Source organism: Pinus tabuliformis, chromosome 7 (assembly GCF_031772625.1).
Source record: "Pinus tabuliformis cultivar Carrire ecotype Pingquan chromosome 7, CPIR1, whole genome shotgun sequence".
NCBI lineage: Eukaryota > Viridiplantae > Streptophyta > Pinopsida > Pinales > Pinaceae > Pinus > Pinus tabuliformis.
Window position 1 is genome coordinate 1,616,476,675 of NC_142293.1, and position 18,772 is coordinate 1,616,495,446.

The window sequence follows — 18,772 nt, forward strand, 5'->3', positions numbered from 1 at the left end:
AATTTCATAATTATAAAAAATAACTAAAATAAAAATAATTTGTTTTTCTATTGAATTAAAAAAATTCTAACTTTGTAATTAAAATATGTGATTTTTTTAAAACTTTATTATCAATATTTATATGTTGAAATATATAAATCTTTAAAAAATTTAGATGTTTTAAGAAGTTTTAAAGTTTTTTCAAAATATTAAAGACCCATTGCACCAGATAAATATCATCAAATTAACCATTATAACTCAACTTAGCAATAACTTTATTGCAAAGTCATATTCCTATTAATTTTTAACTCTAAAATAATTTTTGATCTTCTAATTTCTTTTAAAGAATTTTTTAAGATATCATTTAAAAAATAAATTCATTATCTCATTATCTGCATTATTTTGTATTAACGAGATTAAATAGCTTAATGTTGAATAATAGTTTTAAAAAAGACCATAACTCTTTTTATGGAATTTTCCAGATTTTCTTTTAAAAATAATTCTAACAACTTGACTAAGCGAAAAAAATTATTTTTATCACCACTTCTAAAAATAAAAACAATATAGCTTTCAACACAAAAACAATATAGCTTTCAACACAAAGTTTATGGAAATCCTATTTCCCATTAAATTAAATACAAGACCATAAATACATTATAGTATAAAGAAATACAATAAATTACAGTATAAAGAAATATAAAAGGCAAGAATATTAAACAACTTTCAATATGAAAGATCTTATTAGTCCCTGCCATCTGGCAATGGCCAGGGACTATAGTAATCGTTTCTGATGTACTTAACATTAGTTCACCTGCTTGAACGCGCCTGTTTATCGAGTATAAACAAAGTTTTTTAGATCATAGTGGTTTATGGTCTTATTTGGCCTCTTCCCGAGGCAGAGGCGCTGCAACCATATATTATCTTGCATTTTCCTGGGTCTTTCTCATTCATTTTCCGGAGCTGTTGATTAATGCTAACATTAATCTGGCAATATAAAATGCTAACTCTTATTGCATTTGACTTATCACGAAGCTGAACTGGTTGATATCACACGGGGTAAGGATACTAAAATTGCCATTGTTGCAATGTGTCACTCTGCATGCATGCTGTTGTGGTGTCTATAGAACAGATGCTCTGCATACTGCGGTGTCTACAGAACAGGCATATCCAGATCGATATGCATAACTACATTAAGAGATTAAGGAGCATCCATTCATTCATCGGACTTTGTTGTATTTTCACCGTTACCAGCGCTTGGATTTTGCTTCCATTTCGGCCATAAGCAGCAACGAAGACAACGCTATTACAATTACGAACACAGAACAGTCGGCCAGAGAAACCAACAAATATCAGTCAGGTCAATTTTTTTGTTGAGCTCCCTGTTCTTCTGATTTTGTTAAATCTCTCGTTGCTTCTCGCTTCTGGATGTATATATTACTGTTAAGAATCCTTCCTTCCTTTCATCAATTTTTTTTTCTTTCGAGTTATATCGCTTTCTTGTAACAAATTCATACGCATAAGCAGTAGCTTCAAGTGAATCGTTGCGGCCAGCCTGAATAGCACGTGGTAAGTCCTAACCCGCCTGCCAAAACATAATGGTTCAGCAAAGTAAATCCAGGAATCCAAGGTTGATCTTATGATGTTAAATTTTTGATATAAGATGAATTTCATAGTGGTAACAAAAAGAAAATAGTAAAAAATATATAACTCACCTTGTGGAAGGAACTCCTCAGCCTTCATTTTCCGCCAAGACAACGTCCAGTTCCACTTGCTTGTCGCTGAGAGGCTTGGCCGTATAGAGGCTCTTCTGCCCAGTGGAAAGGGTTTTCATCTTTTTCTTTATAACTACTTGGTCCATCTGCTTCTGAGCAGCAGATTTCTGCTCCTCAACAGTAGTAGCCGTTGCCCGACGAGCGGCGAGTGCTGCTGCTTGCTTTCCACCTTCTTGCTGTGCAAACAGCTGCTCAACAGCTCCCCGAGCCTTATCTTGAGCTTCTAATTGCTTGGTATAAGCACGCTTGATTACTTCCTGAGCTTCCTGCTGGGCTACAAATACCTCTTTTGCTGCCTCTTTTGCCTACAAGTGTCTCAAAAGAGAGAATGGTACCTTGTAAATATGAGAAGTAAGACACGTGTTTTTTCTAAAGAAAATATATGCTTATTTTTGTGATGGTATGCTGCCAGTAAGGCTAAGCCATGGACAAATGTGTGAACTGTTCTTATATTCTGCATTAATCTAAGTGATAAACAAAGTATGTGAGTTACTCTTTCTTTTTCCCTTTTTTTTAAGAGAGTCAACCGAAAAATTATCTCTTTTACAACTAAACATTCAGCACATCAAGGGAAAGAATTAACTCTAAGAAACTGTTATTCAAGCCGGGGTTTATTTGGTAGACACAAAATTTATAAGATTTACTGTACCAAAGACAAAAAACAAAATAATATTGATTGAAAAATAATTAACCCTGAGAAAATGTTATGCAAGCCGAGGTTATTTGGTAGCCACAAAATTTATAAGATTTACTCTACGAAAGACAGAAAACAAAATAATATTGATTACACTTATTCGTCAAATAGCAGATGTGCATTCAATATTTCCCAGGTAAAACAATATACCGAAGATTACAGAAAGGGTCGAGAAAATACAATTTCTTATAACTATCAAATTTCTTCTCCATAAATGAAAAGCCCAAAAGTAAATTCACAGATTTACATATCAACTTTGAAAAAACAATAAATTCTATGCATCTTTTGATTCACCTGCAGTTTGCTGCTGCTATACACCCTTTTCTTTTTCTGTAGCAGATGGTCGTGATGCTTGCGAGTACTGGTCCGTTGTCTTTGCATTTGCCTGTTGCACTGATGCCATTTTATGATCTTAAGCTCGTGTCGCAGGCTGCAGCTTACAGCAAAAGGCTGAAGGTCTCCGACAAGGGTAATTGAAACTGAAAACAATATTAACAAGATTTCTGAGATAAGCCTGAGACATAGTTGCAACATAATGTAGTTCCAGCATGATTACATTTATTTCAGAAATAGTTCAAAGAGGTCGTTGTCTCAGAAAGGGGGTTCCTCGCTGCCACAGAGAATGAGTCCCTGACCTCCCTGCTGCCTCAGAGCATTGATCTGCTGTCTCAGGTTTCGCTATGACGCCTGCGTTACCCAACATATGTTTTACATAGGCCAACACATGTAATGTATGCGGTGAGTCTAGAGCATATGATAATGGCACACACAAGCACATGGCTTGCATGCAATGCACGTGGTAAGGCCATTTGAACGCGCTGTATGGCCACTTTCACCCTTTTCAAGTAGGAAGCCTTATCGGGCATATGGATTGGAATTTGTTGTTAGCGAAAACTAACAATTTTTCTCTAGTTTCGCACCCCGGCAAAAAGAAAAATACACAAAAGAATTGTAACTTTATGAAATCGTGAAATAAAAAGATTCACGCATCCCGTCAATGGAAAGAGTGCGCAACATTGCTCACAAAAACACATCGGAGCTGCACAATCGACCAGCCTGGATGCATCAGAGGGTTGCAATATTTTTCTTTGTCTTAGCCTCTCGGTACTAAGAATGATTAACTTTTCGACCTCCCAGAAGGAGTGGTTGAGGCTGTGGTTTTGTTCTTTTGTAAGGAAGTCGTTCTCAGACTTTACTAGTTGTTTCCTTATTATTCAGTTAGTTGGTTTCTGCACTGTATTCAATTTTTGTAAATTATGTTTAATTGCAGACACCGGTTGTAAATTTCATTGTATGTTTTCTACCGTGGCCGGTTAATCACTCTCTGGTAGTACCTCCACCATTTTACATAGGTCTCTAGCTTACTGTACTGCGACACTTACTGTTCTCCAACACCTATGTTGTGTATTTCTTTGGACGCTGAATGACTGTAGACAGTGGCTCAATGGCCTATTTATATTAATCTATTGGCTATTATGTTCAAAATGACTAATGTAGCCTTTACCCGAGATTTATCTTTCTTTCTTGTGAATGCCATGTTCAAATCTCCAGGTTTTTCTATATGAATGATAATTTTATTTATTCCTCCCCTACTTTACTATTCCTATTTGTATCCACATTGTATTACGTGCAGACTCGTTCACCTAATGACCTATGTGTTTAAAGCTGTGGTTCTGTGGTTTACTAGTATGGATCTATAGATTGTAAAAGGAAATATGGTCAATAAATAGATAGGTATGCACACACAGTCTTTTCGTTATCCTTGATTTCCATTGTATCAACGGCTTATGCGATACCTATCTAAAATTCTAGTGTTGCTGCAATGGTGGTGTGTTAACCTACTAACTAAAAGCAGAGCAATGAATTTGATTTTGGTTTCTCAGTTTGAGCGCTAATTCCTGTCGCTTTTCTGCTGAAGGTGTGTCTATGCAATACCTCTTTCCCCTTTAGACTCTATCGAGTATGTCTCTATAGCCTTCTTCATGCAGGGACTTGTTGCCTCGCAGCTTCCCTTGTTAATAGGTCGAATCTGTGTTACAAAAACACATACACTTTGCCATTATTTGTAATAATGGGATAATTCCAACATATAACGATAAAACCATAACACAAATACACTATGCCATTATTTATAATAATGGAATAATTCCAACATATAACCATAAAACAATAAAACGAGAAATGTGCTTATAGTATCCCATATATATAAGAAGGGAAGTTGTATGGCCGTAAGTCCTCGTTTTGAGCTAGAAACTTTTGGAAAATATGGAAGTTATTTTTGAGAAAGTTGGAGTTTCTATTGAGGAAGAATGTAATTTAATGCTTTAGAGGAACAATTCCTCTAGATGCTTGTCAAGAATGCAGTCCTCATAGATGGCTGTTGGACTTCAAGTTTCATTAGCAGAATTGTCCTTCGAGTTTCATTAGCAAAATTGTTGAGGCAATGGTCACAGATTTGTGAGGTTGGAGGATTTGTTACTCTTATGACTTTGTCGCTGTGAAATCAAAGTGTATATGTTGTGGTGCATAACAGGTTAAATATGAATTATCTATTCAAAGTGTATATGTTTGTATAAGTTAAAAGAGTGTATAAGAACGACTTATTACTCTTATTAATCTGTGGTGCCTCTAAGGTGCATAATGTTTATGAATATCGCATACTGTTTATCCAATATTTATAGACTAGATAATATTTACGTACATACAATTTGTCATGGTCCACTTTTATTATAATGGAAAAATAATATTTGCCATTGTTACAGTTATTTGACATGTATTCACATTAAAGTGATAGTAGGTGGGATGAGGCTCCTAGCTTGCAAGCTTAAAGTACAAAAAAATACGAACTATTCAGTGTGGAAATTATGCTAATACTTATGAATATCTCTCGTAAACTTGTTCTTCTACTCAAACTGAATCTACTGGGTATGGATATTGAACCGCGCTAAGGGAAGTTGGTACATTAAAACGATTAGGCGAGTATCCTAGGCTCAAGAATTCCCTCCCACAGTTGGCAGGTACCTCACCATTACTAGTACAAAAATCCCTAGTCCCCGTTCCTTTTGATTTAGTTGATCTATATGTTACTATATTCAATCGATCACATACATAAATAATAGCCACCAGTGACCAAAGCTAAATCAAGTTGGGACGAGCCCATTCATTTTGATCGGGAGGTCATCTAGGACACGTGACTCCATCGGTTAGTAGGGGCCTTGGTAAACCTGATTAGTTAAGTTGTTGGGCTCAACTGGTTCACGAAGTAGCTCCTCGTTAATTGACTAGTTTAATAACTCACCAGGGGTGAGGATAGGTCACACGGGGGTTAAAGGATAACCCATATTTCCCTATTAGCTAAAGTTGGTATTCCTATGGATGGAGTTAACGAAAAGGCAACAAGTAACAAGGCAGGGTCTGTCCTAGCCCATACAAGGGGTGATAAAGTATGGCCCAACCAGGTAGAAGAAGATAAATGAAAATCAAATGGATGGTCCAGCTAGGCAAAGAAATCTAATATACCAAAATTCAAGAAAATCAAATTAGGAAGGATGGCTCGCTTGATGCGGGTCCTGCGCTACATGCATATATAAAGCATCCTGCATATAAATAAGGGTATCTTTACTCGTTTGTTCTGGAAAAACACTTAAGTAAAAACAAAATGTAGATAGTATTAATAATAAGAAAAACTAATATGAAAGGCACTTGGCTTGCATATTGAACATGTGCACCCTCCTGAAATCTCAAACTAATTCGTTATTTCAAATTTCAAAGCTAATGGCCTATTTAGTTGCAGCGCCTACTTCTAAGGAAGAATGAGCGAAGAATAAGCCTGTTACAGAGCTTGTTGCAGGCCTCTGCGGAGATGATGTCGAGACAAAGCCAATTTTAGTGAGATAAATCCAATTTTAGAGAGATGACGTTGAGATCAACCAAAATGACGAGTTAACATTGGGAGATTTTGAGAGAAAAGTGAAATAGTGAGTCTGGAATCACTAGTAGCTAAATATTGAAGCTCAAGCAAGTGTGGGAAGTTATATTTAATCATCGAGTTTTAGTGTTCTCTATTGGCAACTACTGTTTTGTGAATTCTTATCAGTCAGAGTTGATTACGGTGCATAGAGCAGTAAGGAAAAGTGGAGTTATGATTGGTGTAACAATGATAGGCATATCCAATTCGAGTGCTAGGTTTCTGTGGAGCGGTGATTTCTGTGGTGTGGAAAGTGCAGTAGAAAATTTGTGTAGCAGAATGCAGATATCTGTGTGTGATGAGGGCATAGTGAATGAAGGTGCAGCACTATTCATCTTGGGAGTCACATAAGAATTATATAGAAGTCATGGCATGTGTATGCATGTGTTGGTGTAGAGTCGTTCTAACTATTGCCTCCGCTCTTCGATATTTACAGACTTGTAATTGCTTTAAAATGAGCAAGTGTGATGTTTTGTATTTAGAATTATCAATTTTGGCGAATAATTGGAGTTTGTATTTCCTTTTTCTCAGTTATTAAACAGTTAAGTGATTGAAATTCTGCAAATTATTCTTGATGTTCCAAAATTTTATTTATGTTGCACTAGTTAGTATATTGTTGACTTTTGACAGATTTTTAGAGAATGTAGTGTCTGTACTTTTGAATATAATGTTCAGATTTTAGTAGTGATAGACTATTTTTTCTCCCAAATCCCACTACCTTCTTCTTTGATTTCGCTCTCACTTTCGGCCCACCCGTATGAACAAAAGAACAGAGAAGGGGAAGTTAGGTAAGAGGCAATTATGACGATGTTAGGAAATCACAAAAGCATATCATGCATCATAGTCTACGACAATTCTGGTTCCTAGTTTCCTAAAATAACCCACTTCAACTTCTATACTCTCTCTGCAAATCCCGATGACCTTGAATGTTGCACATAGTTGTATTACAATCAGAATCTGTCAGGCTTGAAAATTTATTCTCATATCGACACTCCACACCAAGCTATAAACAATTTAATATGATAGATACTTCAACCGGTTTGTTTCTATTGTTGCAGTCATTTCCAGCAAAACAACTTAAACCCCATATAACATAGTCTTGTAGAGTCGTCGTCTTCTAGAAATTTTACAGTTGTAACACTCCTTGCCCTGCATGCAATCCCTTTCCATTTTTAGGTAACTCCATGCTCAACACTTGACGAAGACCTCAAGATGAAGACAATAGTAATCTTTGACTCTATCAATTAGGACTACCCACTGCGTTCGACCACCTTCTACGACATCCTGTGAGGATACAATTTGCATAATTACTCAAAATAGAAGCTCATATGGTAAACGTCATCATACTATCCGAGCTAGATATCACAGAGGCGGACACCTTTAATCCATTCTCGTTCGAAAGAAAATAGCCTATAAACAACACCATCAATAGTAGTGAATACAGAGGCGCAGAAGAAAGTAGAGATAGTATAAAGAACAACATAGGTGGTAACGCCCTGCAGTAGCTTAATGTGTTATGCCCAGATAATGAAATCATGAGAGGAGAAGTTGTCAACCAGATTTGAGGTTGAGAATAGAAGTTGTCAACTAGATTTGAGGTTGTGGGGTTGTAAATGGTTTGATGTTTGTTGATTAGCATAGATGGTCTGATGTCTATTGCAGGAAGAGGTCCCTCACCATTGTAAACTTTATTTCCAGGTTAGCGTTAAGAAAAGGCTAACATTTTTATTAGTTTATTCTATAATCAACCTGTATGTGAAGCAGCTAGAGCATATCTCTATATATAAAATGCTTACCCAGATGCTTGTGATACCTAGATTCTTGCAGTTGCTTGTGATTGTGATTCAGAGGTTCATAACGATGCTTGTGATCATGATTCAGAGATTCATAATAGGGATTCAGAGCCAGATGTTAGGGATGAAGCACCAACTCTTCTAGATGAAGAACCGAATGATCCGGGTGGATTCTCCTAGCAAACAACAACCATCTGTGTTCGACCAGCCCTTGCTTAGTTCCTCCCTCTGCCTTTAGCTAGCAATAACAAGTAGTTAATATAGAGCCTGGTTCCATCCGTAAGTTCTCTCCCTATTCCGGTGAATTTTCTTTCTATTCCAGCTATTTAAAAGAAATGTTCTTAATGCAGAGAAATATTGTTACTACAGAGCAGAGAGGAGATGAAATTTTATTTTTCTTGAGGCATCGTGGGGATAGATACAGATACAAAATGCTTTCATATGGATGAAATACACCTAGTTACATGTAAACATAATGATGGCACCTTACATGTAAACAAAACGGTGGCACCTGTTACATGCCGACAAAAGTGGTGGCAGGGGTACATGTAACGGTGGCGGCATGGACAATATAATTTAGTTGTGGACACATGCACAATGTAGTCTAGCCGTGGAAGAATCCACAATATAGTTTAGCGGTGGACAATATAGTTGGTTTAACATAAAATGTTTGAGATTTAATGCTAGCATTAATTCATTTCAATTTCAAATTGTTTCAAATCATCTTTCATTATCTATTTTTATCCTAAGCTTTGGCCTCATATGCCTTGGTATGAGGCCAAATAAGATTATGAAAACTAAAACTGAAATTTCATTGGCTGCAAAAATTTCGGGGCTAAAAACATCAAGTTATATATCATACAAAGTAATGTTAAAAGGACCATTTCGATTACTTTAGTCCCATGCCTGGTGGCAGGGACTAATAATGGGATAGGGTACAATAGCTACAAATTATTATAATGGGATGAGAATGGCACTTGTGCGAGTTTACGATTCATATTTATTAAAAATATGTCTTTTATTATTTAAAAAAATGCAGTAGAACAATATATTTCTCTAATTAATTATAACAAAGAATAAATATAAAATTTTCAATTTTTAAATTTAAATCTAATGTTCTAGTTTAATTTGTATTTTTATTATTAAATAATGGGAAATATATAATAATTTAGGTGTTAAGTTAGTAGTGGAACTGTTATCCACTTGGCACATATATAATAATTTAGGTGTTAAGTTAGTAGTGGTTGTTATCCACTAGGCACTTTAACTCATCATTATTATTCAGATAAAATCATGTTACTTGAAATAAACCACTGGTAGGATAGATATATCACTCTTACAAGATGCCTTGAGTCTTGGACCATTAACATGTTTTTTTAAATCCAAAGAAAACAAACTTTTCAATACTTTTATTATCTATTTAAATATTTAACTCCATTAAAGAAACCATTTCAATATTAAAAGCTTTTCTTTATTAAATTTTTTTATAAATATTTAAAAAATAAACAAACAAACAAAAACTTACTTTACCATAAATTTTCTGGAGTATTTTCATGACTTGTAATTTAAATTATTCATTAAACTTAGGGAAAAAAAATTCAAAGATGAGACTATTTTCTAACTTACTTAAATTTGAATTATTTATTGATATTTTATTTGTATTATTTAGTGATGGTTTCAAATACTTTTATTAGGATTATTAGATATTTTGGAATTTTTAGTTGGAATTGGGTGAATTTTTTTTGGTCAAATCTTGATTTTTTTTATTTAAATAGATAACAAATATATAGATTCACACTTTGAAAAATCTTGGGACACTTGAATTGTGAATATTTCACAACTCACACTTGTGATTCCAAAAAATCCTTACAAATTTTTAAATAAATTAAATCAAAAAATAATAAAAAACCTCTAAAATTTCTAGCAAATAAACTACTAGGATTCTTATTAAAATTACCTTCCATGAATATTTTTGCAAAGCAATGTTGACCCTTAAACCTAAGGCAATTTGATTACCATTTTCCCTACTACGCATTAATAAACAGCTTAACTACAAATCTCGTTCAATTCTGTAGAGAGGGATTATATTCCATTCAATGTGGCATGAGGCACCTCAAATTTTCATAAATCCTACATCCCCAGTTCAAAAGTTTTGAAAAATTTGAAGACATTACAGTGAAGTTGATGGTGAGACTTCGATCCAATTCGTTGTTATGCATTCATGGAAATATATATGATCGCAACAATATTTGTATATATTGATCTTCATTTTGCAATAATATAAGCTTATATGAATTTTCAATACAATACAATTATTGTAGTGTTAATTTCTTTTCAATGGTCTTTAATAATCGGATTCATGAATTCATAAAGCAAATAAAACAGGAATAAATGCGGTTGAAATTTTTCTCAGAGTTAGAAAAGTAGTCTAGATCTATCTTAACTCCGGATCTTCTCAGAGTTAGAAAACTAGTCTACATCCATCTTAACTCTGGATCTATCAAGCACCGAGAGGGATCTCTCGAGGTGCAACTCTCTTTTTTGAGTGCAAAACTTGAGGAAAGGTTTGCACCTCGAGAGATTTGATCCTCTCAACACTTGTTAGATCTAGAGATAAGATGGATCTAGGCTGGTTTGAATCGTGTATGACCAAGGAAAATCTATCGAAGATATGTTTAATTTTATTAATAATATGTAAATACATATAATATTAATATAATAATTTTAAATATGCTAAATATGTTTCAGATTATTTTAATTTTAAATTTGTTTAGTTACCTCAATTGGTTGAGATGATAAATATTTTTAATAACTTTAATGATGAAATAAAAATTTTGAATGCAAAGTGACAATGTAATAGTATTGAATGATAGAAAATGTGAATAATAAGAATGTAATCAATGACAAATAGTCTTTATTGTAGTCAATCTCAAACTATTTTCTTCTATTATTCTTATTGTCACCCTTATTAGTTTTGTCATATTTTCATATCGATTATATGAAAAGGAAAAGGATAGTTTAAATCGTAAACCATTTAAATGTTTAGCTCGAGGTGTTGTAGTAAACATCATACCTTGTTTTTCTTTCTCTCCAATATTAATAAGTTGAATTACTATAACACAAAAATCAATGTACATTGCCTATAATTTGTTGTGCTTATATTGAAATCAATGTACATTGTTAATCCAATCACTTTAAAATTAATATACCATCATACATCCAATTACATCAAATAAAAAATCAACATCTACACTGAAATCAATGCATCTAATGCATGCAATAAAATAAGATTAGAAAACAACTTCTACACTTGAATCAATGCATCTAATGCAAACAATCAAATAATATTAGAAATCAACATCTACACTCAAATCAATGCATCTAATGCAAGTAAGAGAATAGGATTAGAAACCAACATCTACACTAAAATCAATGCATTTAGTGCAAGCAAACAAATAAGATTAGAAATCATCATCTACACTGAAATCAATGCATTTAGTGAAAGCAATCAAATAAGACTAGAAATCATTTACATTGAAATCAATGCATCTAGTGCAAGCAATCAAATATAATTAGAAATCAACATCTATATTGAAATCAGTGCATCTAGTGCAAGCAATCAAATAAGATTAGAAACCACCATCTACACTAAAACTGTGCATTTAGTGCAAGCAATAAAATAGGATTAGAAATCATCTACATTGAAATCAATGTATCTAGTGCAAGCAATCAAATATCATTAAAAATCAACATCTACACTAAAATCAATGCATCTAGTGCAAGCAATCAAATAGGATTAGAAATCGCCATCTACACTGAAATCAATGCATCTAGTGCAAGAAATCTTCTTCCCTCTCTCCCCACTCCATCTATATCTATATCTCCATCCATCTCTTCTTCTTTGTCTCTCTATCTCACCCCCCATACACACACTCTCTCTCACTCCATATTTATCAATCTCTATATCCCTCCCTCTCTCTCTTCTTCTCTATCTTCACCTTCCATCAATCTCTCTCCCTTTTTCTCTCTATATCACCCCCAAAAAACACACTCTCTTTCTCCAATCTATCTATCTATCCCTCCCTCTTCCTCCTCCTCCTCCTCCTCCCCCTCCTCTCTCTCTCTCTCTCTCTCTCTCTCGCTTACCCTTCTCTCCATCTCCCCCGCTTCTCTCTCTTTCCTCCTGCTATCCTCTTTCCCTCTCTCTCCACCTTTCTCTCTCTATGTATTTCTTCTTACCTCCCTCTCTCTCCCCCTCCAACTTCATCTCTCTTTCCCTCCCTCTCTCCACTCTCTCACATCCCCTCTCTCCCTTTCTCTCCCACCTCTCTCTCTCTCTCTCTATTTACCCTCCAACTCTGTTACTATATCCCTCCCTCTTTCCTTCTCTCTCCTCCCCCCCCCCTTCTCTCCATCTCTCCTTCTTTGTTTCTTTATTTCACCTCCAAACATACACACTCTCTCTCCATCTCTCCCTTGTCACTCCCTCTTTTTCTCCATTTCTCATTCTCTATGTCTTTCTTCTTCCCTCCATCTCACCCTCTCCAACTCCATCTCTCTATCCCTCCCTCGCTTCTCCTCTCTCGCTCCCTCTCTCCTCCTCTCTCTCATCCTTCTTCTCTCTCCCTTTCTATCCTACCTTGTCTCCCTTTCCCCATCACTCACTCTCTCTCTCTCTTCCCTCCAATCCTCTCTCTTCCCCATCACTCTCTCTCTCTCTCTATTTTCCCTCTAGTCCTCTCTCTCTCTCTCTCTGCCCTCCAATCTTATCTCTTCTCCATCACTCTCTCTCTTTCTCTCTCTCTCCATGTATGTTAGTTTATCCCTCCCTCTCTCCTCCCCCCCTTCTCTCCTTCCTTGTCTCTTTATCTCACCCGTAAACATACACACTCTCTCTCCATCTCTCCCTTGTCACTCCCTCTCTCTCTCCTTCTCTTTCTCCCCTCTCCATATTTGTGTCTCCCTCTCCCTCTCTTACCCTTCTCTACCTCTCTCACTCCTCTCCCTCTCTTAATTTTGTTGGCCCATAGACTTGGTATATAATTAGATGTTGATTTCTAATCATATTTGATATATTTTTGTTTATTTACTATATCTCTTTTATATTTATTTATTTACCATACATCTTTTATAAATATGGTATTTGGACCATGGTATTTAGTCCATTGTATTAAAATGGTATTTGGCCCATAGGCTTCACCTAAATAAAACGTTTTTTTTAGTTTTCATAAATATAAAGAGGTTTATGGAATATATATATATATATATATATATATATATATATATAAGTTTTATTTATTTACCATACCTCGAGTTTATTTATATTTTATTTATTTACCATACCTCTCGAATAAGTATAAAAATAGGTTTTATTTATTTACCATACCTCCGGTTTATTTATACTTTTATTTATTTACCATACCTCCGGTTTATTTATATTTTTATTTATTTACCATATATTTGTTTTTAGTGTTTGTTTTAGATTACAAATGTTAAATATTACACGTGAAGTGTTTACTTTACATTTACATGTTTATGTGAGAGCTTCCGCCCAAAAAGAAATATTAAAAGATTTTGGATTATTTGTGTTGAATTGACCTTTTCCCTTATATTTAAGAAATGACATTGACTTTAGTAAAGAGTAAAATTGTTTAAAATTTTATTTAATTTGGAATTTTAATGTGGTAATTTTTTTTATTATTAAAAGTAAATTTATGATCCATTCAAATTCATATATATGATAAAGAAACTATTAAAAACATGATATAATTTACTATCCATTCAAATACATAGTTATATTTTAATATTAATCTTAGTCCATTAATAAGAGTAAAAAGTTTTATATAATTTAATATTGGCCAACCTTAGTTAAAATTATTTTTATTATTTTTGAGGAAACATACTTACATATAGGGGTCAACCTGGGTTGTAGAATGCCCCTCTCTGCACAAAAATATATGTTTTTCGTATATAAGAGACACAAGTATAGAAACATTACACTCCTTTTGTTATGGTAAACATTACACTCCTTTTGTTATGGTACCGGATTAGAATGGAACATAATTCACAATAAAATTCATCCAAAATGTGGATGTTTATAAACATAAAGTTATCACTAAGTTTGACAAACTTAGTTCCTTTAGCAATCACTATGTGGGTTGATGGGATTTTAATGAGTTACTTGTATTTATTTATTTTTTTAATGTAAAAGATTTTAAGATTAACACAATTATATTAGTAAATGTGATTGACATTTCTTAATTAGTTTCATTTTTTTATTTTCAAAATTAATGGCTTTACATATCTACTTGTTTTATAATTTCACATATTACATGATGTAATCTATTATTTGATAATTTTCGTGGTAGTCTTATAGTTGTATTAGATAAATGTGAAAAAGTAAACATGTACTCATTTTATACCAATTATATTCATTTTAAAAATGCAAACTAATTAATATTTGAAATTCTTTCTATCAATAGAGAAGGAAAAAGATAAAAAAATATTCCAACCTCTTTCAATTATAATCATAATCATAAACAAAAAACAAAAACAAACGAACACTAATATTTTTTATAAATTTTATAGAGGAAAAAAATTATAACTTTTTATATATAATTCTTCAAATTACAACCACACAATCTTTTCTATATATTTTATAAGAAAATTATCTTTATGACCCTTTATGTAAAATTCTCAAGGTTACAGTAGTTTAGTCCTTTCCTATGTATGAAAGAAGATCTTTAAGACATTCAAGTCGGCACCATAACGATTAATTTAAGTTAAAAACATAATGATCAATCCAAGTGTTTCCAAAAGTGTATAATATAACCTTTCTGTCTTATTTGTTTTTGCTTCTGTAATGCATGTCACCTTGCACTTTTTCATTTCAAACAATATCGTTTTGGTAAGCCTTGCACAGTCCTCAGCCAAATGGACAGAATGCCACACTTCAGCATTCGAATCCATTGTAGATCCTCCAATTTCCTCCCATCAATTTTTCTTGTATTTTTTTTCTGACAACACACAGGAAACAACTATTTCTTCCCATAAAACTTTGTTTTTAATGTAAGGGGTTGATTCTGTGTGGACCCTTCTGACCTCGTTATATTTGAAATTACTGGACCCCTTTCGTTTTGCGAAATGTATAATCTATGTCAAAGTTCTCCTGTTTTATTGAATATATTCTTCCAATAAAACATTGTTCTGTTTATGTTTTATGGAATATACTCTTCCAATAAAACATTGTTTTTAATGCGATGGACTCACTCTAATTATCTTCTTGGGTACTGGACGCTTCTGACTTCTTGCTGTCTGAATTTTCTCGAGTCCTTTCTGTTTGCTGTTTGTTTTACTGCATTCCCTGCACAGATGTTTGTATTACTCAATGTATTTGTCTGTTTGCTGCATTTTTTTCCAGTATTAGATGAGAGTAACTCTTACAAACATAATGAGTAAGTCATACTCGTATTATCTTCTTAGATACTGGACACTTTAGCATTTTTATTTCTGGATTATAGTCCTTTTTGTCTGTTGGTAGATAAGAGTATATAGTCGTTTTTGTCTGTTAGTAGATACGGTATTTTGCTATGTGTTAGGTTGGGTAGATATACATCATTAATAATTTAGTGATGCATAACTACCCATTTTTTCTCACCATTTAATGTTATTTAATGCTGTTTAATAAGGTGAATAATGTTAATTTTAAATATAAACTTTATATCTGAATTTCCAAGTCCTTTTCGGTTCATATATTATGTCAAATATGTTTTTTTAATAATGATTTGACTGCTAGTGTCTGAATGCTGCATAATAATAGTAAATATTAAAGGTGAAACCCTATAGAAACATAAATGTCCTCTGACATGTGATGGAAATAGCGCTCGCTTTCTCTCTCCAAGCTCCATTCATTTGTTCACGCGCTGTCACTCAGAGGGGAGCGCTATTTCCCTCGCATATCAGAGGGCATTTATGTTTCTATAAGGTTGGAAATAACATTTGCCAATATTAAATATACAAAACACTTTTTCAGATTTTTTTAATTGTTGGACACTTCTGACTTCTTGTGTCTGAATGGGTGCATAATAAAGTGAATAATGTTTGCAGTGAATATTAAATATACTAAACACTTTAACTTTTTTTATCTCTGAATTTATAGAATTTTTTTGTTTCCTGTTTTTTTTTTCTAAATTATTGAACATTTTTATCTCTTTATGTCTAAATGTTTTTATGTCTGAATGTTGTATAACAAGATGAATAATGTTAGTATTAAATATTTTGAATTTTTTTTTTTAAATTGTTATACATTTTTGATCTGGGTATGTTTTAAATCTAGAATAATCATATAATTTAAATGGTTCATAAGAATTAACTAAATTATAATTTTACTTAATAACAAAAGTTTTTAACAATAAAGTAGCTATATATTTCAGAGGAATCAAATCGTTCATATCAATTAGCTAAATTATAATTTTATTTAAAATAGTAATGATAATTTTTAATGATAAAAATAATTAAGATATAAGTTAAATATATATACATTTTAAAAAAATGCTTAGAGGAAAAAATACATGACTATTTTGTAAATAAATCTCAGCAATTTATTTATGTATATTACTAAAGGTCTTTGAATCTAGGTGGGGAAGATAACAATCATCTTGTGGAACCATGGAGATACCCAATTGCATACCAGTTGTTATTTGACAAATTGCATGGTAATTTCACAGTTCTATTGGATAAATGTGACGCCACTTGTTATTTGATAATTTGCATGGCTCCCCCACCCTAGTGGAGTTTAGGCTCTTGGTAAGTCATAAATTCCTAATATATTTGGCTTACTGACCATTGGGCATACTCTTGGTGTTATAGTTGCAGCCCCTAGTTACGATCTTGGGTCTCACCCAGATTATTCCGACAAGTTATCCATTCACCATGGTAAAAAGTAAAAAATCCATAATTGCATTAGATAAATGTGAAAAATTAAAAATAAATTTAAAGATACAAGTAACCAATATTTAAAATTTCATTCATTGATATAGAGGAAACACCAACATTTTTTATTTGTGTCTATAAAATTAAAAATTAAATTTAGTTTAATTATTTTTTACAAATTAATTTTTTTTTAGCAAATCTATAAAAAATTGTTAACTTTTTATATAGCATGGATAATTTTCCATAAAATTATAACAATGCAATTTTCCCAACTCTCTATATAAAATTCTCTCTATGTAAAATTATATAAAATTCTCTGTGAGTCAAATTCTTAAAATTACAGCAATTTATTATCTTCCACACATACATATTAGTAAGAAGATCTTTAAGACCTTCAAGTCTAAAACATAAATAACAATCCTCCACAAACTTTGGGAAGACGACTTTATATGACACTGCAGAATTAAAGTTAAAAACATAATGATTAATTTAACTTTTAAAAGCAACGAGGAACATCCTTAAATATGTGGTTTTTTTTTGTCCCAAAAGTGTATAATATAAGCTTTCTTTATTACTGGTCACCTTACACTTCTTGCCTCTGTAATGTGTATAACCTCGTACTTTTTCATTTCAAACAATATCATTTCTTCAGTAAGCCTTGCACAGTCCTCAGCCAGATGGAGAGAATGCTACACTTCAGTATTCGAATCCATTGCAGGTCCTCCAATTTATTTACATCAACTTTTCTCGTATTTTTTCTTACCAAGAGAGAACATACTTTGCTTTTAATCTAGGGGGGTTCATTCCACGCTTGTGACCTCTTTATTTCTGAAATTCCCTGGAGCCTTTTCTTTTTGCAAGGTGTATAATCTACGTTAAGCGTTTCTGTTTTATCTAATATACTCTTCCAAAACAGTTTTTAATGCGACGGACTCAATCTAATTATTTTATTGGGTACTGGACACAACAGTTTTTAATGCGACGGACTCACTCTAATTATCTTATTCGGTACTGGACACCTGTAACCTCTTGAGGTCCGAATTTTCTGGAGTCCTTTCGGTTCCCTGTTTGTTTTACTGCATTCCGCGTAAAGATTTTTCATTACTCAATTGCAGGCCTCTTTTCCAGTGTTTGATCAGATTAACTGTTGTAAACATAATTGTTTTGAATGTGAAGAATTCATTCTAATGCTAGGAAGTCATTCACCCTCTCACACCATTCAATGCTGTGGAATAATGTTGGCATTAAATATTAATGTCAGAAAGTTATTCACCCTCTCACACCATTCAATGTTGCGGAACAATTATTCATTCAATCGCTCACACCATTCAATGCTGCGGAACAATGCGAATGTTGTTGCATTAAATATTAATGTTAGGAAGTCATTCACCCTCTCACACCATTCAATGTTGAGGAACAATGTGAATAATGTTAGCATTAAATATACTAGACAATTCTGACATCTTTACATTTGAATTTCTAAAGTCTTTTTTGTTTCATATTTTTTTTAATCACTGGGCATTTCTTTAATGTTTGTAGTAAAATATTAAATATACTAAATTCTTTCGATTTAAATATTTTTTAATTTATAGTCTTTTTCTATTTTAAAGTTTTTATTTTTCTTTTAAATTAGTGA